This window comes from Camelina sativa, chromosome 17 (genome assembly GCF_030686135.1).
Source record: "Camelina sativa cultivar CO46 ecotype springtype chromosome 17, ASM3068613v1".
NCBI classification, from domain to species: Eukaryota; Viridiplantae; Streptophyta; class Magnoliopsida; order Brassicales; family Brassicaceae; genus Camelina; species Camelina sativa.
Window position 1 is genome coordinate 101,831 of NC_141896.1, and position 6,000 is coordinate 107,830.

The following is a 6,000-nucleotide window of genomic DNA, read 5'->3' on the forward strand; positions in this document are numbered from 1 at the left end:
AAAACCCAACAATGATGCTTAGAATATCAGCTACAAGAACCCATACCATCGAAAAAGCAGCCGCTGATGCATTGTACAAGAGGCCGTATGCAATTCCTAGTCCCAGAAATGGATACACGACATGCTTTTTATAGGCTTCAAGGAAACTCATCACCATTACCTCAACAAGTAATTTCCTTTATTTTTAACAAGATTAAATCCCACACATACGACAAATTCTCAATATTTATATTTGAAAATTAAGTTAAATCATCCATGTAATTATATTAAATATGTTATCAAATTATTCATCGATTGAAAAATTTAAGAAAATTACATTAATTTTTTTATTTTGATTCTCATAATTTTCTTGTATTATGTTAATTACTAATTTTAACACATCAAATTTGTATATTTTAATCACTTTTCTGTATAAATTTCTTTTTACTATATGTTATTATGTTTATAACAAATAATAATTACAATTAAACTACATATATTTTTCTTATTAATTGCACATATTTTCTTATTAATTGCACATATTTTTCTTATTAATTGCACATATTTTTCTTATTAATTGCACATATTTTTCTTATTAATTACATATTTTCTATTAAAATTAATAATTTAATAGAAAATTCCTATTAGATTTAATCAGGTTACTTTTAGTTTTACATATTTTACAAAATATTAATTATAATCTTTTTATTTTTAGGATTTTTTTAATTTTAACTATAAATTTAAAATATTCACATGTGTCAGAATATTTGACATATGTCGCGATTATATGAATTACTAACTTAAAAAACTGAGCTTTATATAATAAGATTATCTTCAATTAGTATTATTGTTATTAGATTTAGAGTATAAAACATGTGTGGAAATTTCCTTATATATTAGATTTATTAATATTGTCATGGGCTGCTCAAACCAAAAAATCCACTTTACATGCACATTTATCTTATCAATTTAAATACATAAGCCTAGATAGGAAAAAAATGTGGCCTACTAAATTTTTAATTTTTGGTGGCTTAGGGTAATTAGTCTTTCCTCTTGCCTGTAAGCACTGTAAGCACGGCACTGCAAATAGGTGCACTTTTTGAGTTATGTTTTGGTTCTAATTAACTTCTATCTATCTATCTATCTATGGTTAGGAGGGTAAACACTTGTTATGTTTCCATGTGACAGCAATACGAGAGATTTCTTGGTTTTCCATAATTCATAACATGATGATGATGATGATGATGTGTAAAGTTGTGGACAAATTACTCAATTTTCCATACACGATTTCACTGTAGGTTTCCTTGGAGTTGATGTCTGTTACTGCTCTTACTCTTTCATTATTTATGGATTTGTATTTGGTTGATATGATTATTTTTTTTGTGTTTGCAAAACTCTGCAATCATCATGACACATTGCATGAAGAGAACGAATCAAAATACAGATTTAGCAGCTCAACCATTTTCGTAAAGTTGCTAGCTAGCAAAGAGAGATGGTCAAACAAACTCCATAGCTTAGTTATTATACACTAAAACCAACTACACTATCAAAGACTTGGAGACAAAACATACGAAGGTGAGATCCAATTGCTAGAAAAAATTCATCGCATTTTAATTAATTGATGGTTACCACCACAAACATTGCCAACTTTGTTCTAATCAATCAATATCCCCAATCCATTTCACCAGCAACACATTTAATCCTGATACAAATTTTGTAACTTTAATCAGCACGATCAATAACCATCACAATTCTGATAGATTAAATAAACTTGTACTTTTTCTTTAAAAAAAAATCGGTAAAGAAATCAGTCCTGGTAATATAATATCACCAAATCCAATGATGCTGTAGCCGCCCCAGGGATCTTTAGTAGCATTGGGATTCCATCCTCTCCGCTTCTGCCACCACGGGCTACCAATAGGTGGGAAAATGGGAAAGAACGTTCTCGAAAATATCAGTGTTGAGCAGACAGAACATCTTGCTTAGTCTTGTATGAATGAAAATGGTTTTCTAAAGCAAAAATAGAAAATGCAGGAGGAACTTACCACAATCATCACGCTTTCACGGAACCACCATTTTGAAACAAAAACCCAGAAGATGTCATACATGAAGGCACAGCTGAGAAGAACAAACCCAACCTGTTAACATTAAAGTTTTGGTTGAAAGGATTGTGTCAGTGGCAGCAAGCAAATTTTCAGTCTTCAATTCAGTGGTTCAGATTGTTGTATTTTCATGATCTTAAAGCTTATTTATTAGGTGCCAACTTCGTAAGCACATAGTCAGAACATACACACTGGTACTAGATGGCTACAGGGTGTTGTCAACATGTAACATTTGGCGCCATCACAAGGAAATGGCTATTACCTTAAGGTTTGGTACGCGGACAATTTGAAGAACCGTGATTATCAGTGAGATTCCCTGTCAGCCAGAAAAAAAGCAAAAGTAAGCTGTTACCTTCTGTTATATGTTAAACTAGGTATGAGCATGGTAGTCTTGTATGGAAATTTAACAGTATGTGGCATAGACAAACATGGATTCAAACTGAAGTCAGTTAAGAGAGATGGAAAGTCGTGCTTACAAGTATATCTTGCCCTATCCAAGCAAAAGAGTATTGTCGTTTAACTGCCCAAATTACAGCAAATGTTATGCAAAAGGGACAAACAGCCAGCGTCAAGTATGAGACAGCACCCAGAAAAGGAACTTTGACATATGATTCTCCAAAGCGGCGGAAACATCTGAAACTATAATAAAGCCAACGTCAGTATCAGATATCTTTTATTCTTCTTTAACTTCTAAAGAGTGAAGAAGCATGCACATATGAAACTTTTTCTACAAACAATGCAGAGAGTTAAAGAACACATATTCAAGTGAATAGTCCTATCATATCATAGTCAACCAAACAAAAACAATTAATGGCGAAATGTAAATGAGAAGAAGAAATAAACATACCATGAAAGTAAAGCGACCAAACAGGTTTGCAGCACCTGATAGTACCAACGAAACTTTCAGTATCAGTAACAGGATGATTCAATCAACCTTGCCAAACATAACTAGAATTTTGTTTGTTTGGGAAATAAAAACTAGCACATGTGTAAAACTACAAGAGTAGGAATAATTTTTACAGAGAAAAGGCTTGAGTGAAGTTACCTGTACTGTTATTTATAATAAGGATGGCCGAGGCACCAGCTGCTTCAGCTATCTTAGTTTTGGTGGTAAAACTGCATTTACCACGGTGAACAAGAATGACCTCTCCTGTAAGCTACGAAAAGAAAATGAAACTGGAATTACACACACACAGGTACAAAATTGACAAGAGAAAAAGCAAAGTAAAAAAAGTTGAAACCTTATTTTTGGGAGTGCTGCAACAGTCAGGAGGGTCAGCAATAGCAAGTTTGATGAGGGTAGCATGTTTCTCCTTAGATTCCAAAGGTTGGGCCAAACCTAGCACCTACACCAACATACTCCATGTATTCCGTCCCATTCACTCGAGTTGGGACTTTCACCTGTCCATCAAATTGCGTTGGAGTTAAGTAGGAAGGCTCCATAGGCTAAAATGCAAAAAGGTAAAGAGTTCTAGATCTATATCCAAATTTCTTGACACACCAAAATAGCTCCTTAATTAACAAGAAGCTTGCAACATTTTAAAGACTTAAAAAAAAATGATTAAGGAAAGCTCTCATGGATATAGCTACTCTCGCTGTTCTGTTCTGAATGACATCAAATCTCAAATCCAAAAGGTTGGCTCTATAGAGTCTTTAAAACTCCCCCAAAAAATTAACTGTATGCAGCTGGCAGTAACGGATATAGGACACCGAGAATACATAAAGAATGAAAGCAATCGACAACACAGAGACTTAAAAAAATTCATTAACAATACAAAAAAAAACCTAAAGTAATTCCAAATTCGAGAAAGTCACCAGGAGATAGAAGGCAGATATAGCTTCAAAGGGGACGAGCTAAAAAATAAAGACAGATCAAAGTGAAGTGAATGAATGATCTTTTTTTTTTACCAGTACGAAATTATTGTTGCAACCAGGTCTCTGCGGGAGGGAATCGTCGTGGTGAACTATGTCTCCAGCAGAAACCAAAAGGAGGAAGAAGCTGAAGATGAAGGTGAAGAGCAAGGAGAGAAGTAAAAGAAGAAGACAAAAAAAAAGATTTAGAGAGGAAAAAGAAAAGATAGATAGAGAAAGAGAAAAAATGGGGAAGGTACAAGGAACATTAGAGAGACATGAGAGAGACAGGGAAAAAAAAACCTCTCGTGGGAGAGAGATGAGAAAAGGTGAGTAAAGTTTGATGTATTTGTGTGTTTATGGATTTTTTTTTTTTTTTTTATTGGGACCTTTATTATAATATTATATATTATTTTGTATTTAGCAATGGGTCGAACTCTTTGTCCCGTACGATTTTTATTTTCTTTTCTTTTTCTAGTATTTCACCAGCAACACATTTAATCCTGATACAAATTTTGTAACTTTAATCAGCACGCTCAATAACCATCACAATTCTGATAGATTAAAAAATAAAACTAGTACTTTTTCTTTAAAAATAAAATCGGTAAAGAAATCAAACCCACATATAATTCATATAGAATTCAGAAGAAACAAAAGCACTACAGAAGAAGGATGACGTGTGTGTGTGTGTTGAGACATGGAACATGGTAGAAAGTAAATGGAATTTGTATTTATTTGAGGGGCAAAAAAATGATATGACGACTATTAAAAATCCCAAAGTGCTAATGGAGAAAGCCAAATAAAAATATAAAAATATGCCGTGTTCACCAAGATTATGCTTTGGTACAAATTACTCTCATTTCTGATTTTTTCTTATAACATCGAATAGATTTTGGGCAAAATTACTAATTAAGGGTTTGATAGAATTTCAGTTTTTAAATTGTTTTAATTAACAATATTTAATAAGCAAGCTCAGTTTTTTTTTGCAAACCCAAAAAGAACCAAAGAAAAAAAAAAAACATGTTTACAATAGCGAGAAATTCAAAGGTAAAGTAGAAACTTATTATAGTTTTGAATGTATACGTATCTTTTTGGTAAATTATGATTTCTAATGTGCTTCACACAATTGTTTTTTCTTACATAAGTAAATAACACTCTTTAATGAATGTAGCGAGTATAAATCTTCTTTTTTGAGACCCCGAAAAAGAAAATGAAAAAAATATAGCGATAAATTTACCTTTACACACACCTCGTGAGACTTCTATCATGTGACGTAAATTACTAAATTATACGAACGAATCTTAACAAACTCAAATGAACATCTTATTATCTATAGTTTCAGTTAACTCGCATAGAAAAAATGTTAATTCAAGGTCTTAAACAGATTCGTTGTCAATATTATGACTAGTACGTACATATAACATGATGACCATCAGAAAGATACATGATATAAGATGAGAAAGCCAAAAACACAAGCAACGGGAAAAATGAAACAATGAATTTAATTAGTGTAACCATGTAGACCGTGAGAAACGTAATTGTCCGACCAAATGACGGAGATGTCAGGATTTAGTTACAATCGGCGTGATTCAATCAACGACACCGTCCTCTGCACCAAATCTCTCAACTTCCATCTCAAGCGGTGGCCATGACTACATCTATAACCGCCCCTTCTGCGTCCTTGGTCGATCTTATCTCCGTAATGTACATCATCGTCGATCGTTACATTTATTTATAGCTTGATGAGCGGGTCTCTCGATCGGCATAATCACTTTCCAATATTTTCATTACTTTAGTATATAGAATCCCCTTTTAATCATACACTTTATTGTAGTGATTATATATACGCAGATATACTCATGAGTTCATATTTTCCATTTTAATTGTTTTTTAAAAAAAATAACAATAAAATCCTCTATAGGCTGATTTTATTTCTCTCCTTGTTAGGGAATTTGGACTGGGGGGTTTCTATTTGTAGTTTTATGAGAGCAACTGTTTTTGGGATATGTTGGAAAATAAAAGTTAAATTTATAAAGATGGTGGACCTGCTGAGTGCTGACTGCTGATA

At 32.8% G+C, this 6,000-nt stretch overlaps 1 long non-coding RNA gene across 4 annotated transcripts; it reads right to left on the reverse strand.

Annotated features, from left to right (window-relative positions):
• Positions 1 to 1,565: 1,565 nt before the first annotated feature.
• On the reverse strand, positions 1,566 to 4,283 carry LOC104759046 (uncharacterized). 4 transcript variants are annotated; one of them, XR_015586689.1, is made up of 9 exons: positions 3,990 to 4,263; positions 3,323 to 3,482; positions 3,127 to 3,238; positions 2,929 to 2,963; positions 2,558 to 2,720; positions 2,344 to 2,397; positions 2,025 to 2,117; positions 1,811 to 1,890; positions 1,566 to 1,681 (listed from the first exon to the last, which is right to left on the reverse strand). It is a non-coding gene; the product is annotated as an uncharacterized LOC104759046 (long non-coding RNA). The 4 variants fall into 4 exon arrangements; XR_015586690.1 differs by having other exon boundaries at positions 1,811 to 1,923; XR_015586688.1 differs by having other exon boundaries at positions 1,628 to 1,890; positions 3,990 to 4,283.
• Between the last annotated feature and the right edge of the window lie 1,717 nt (positions 4,284 to 6,000).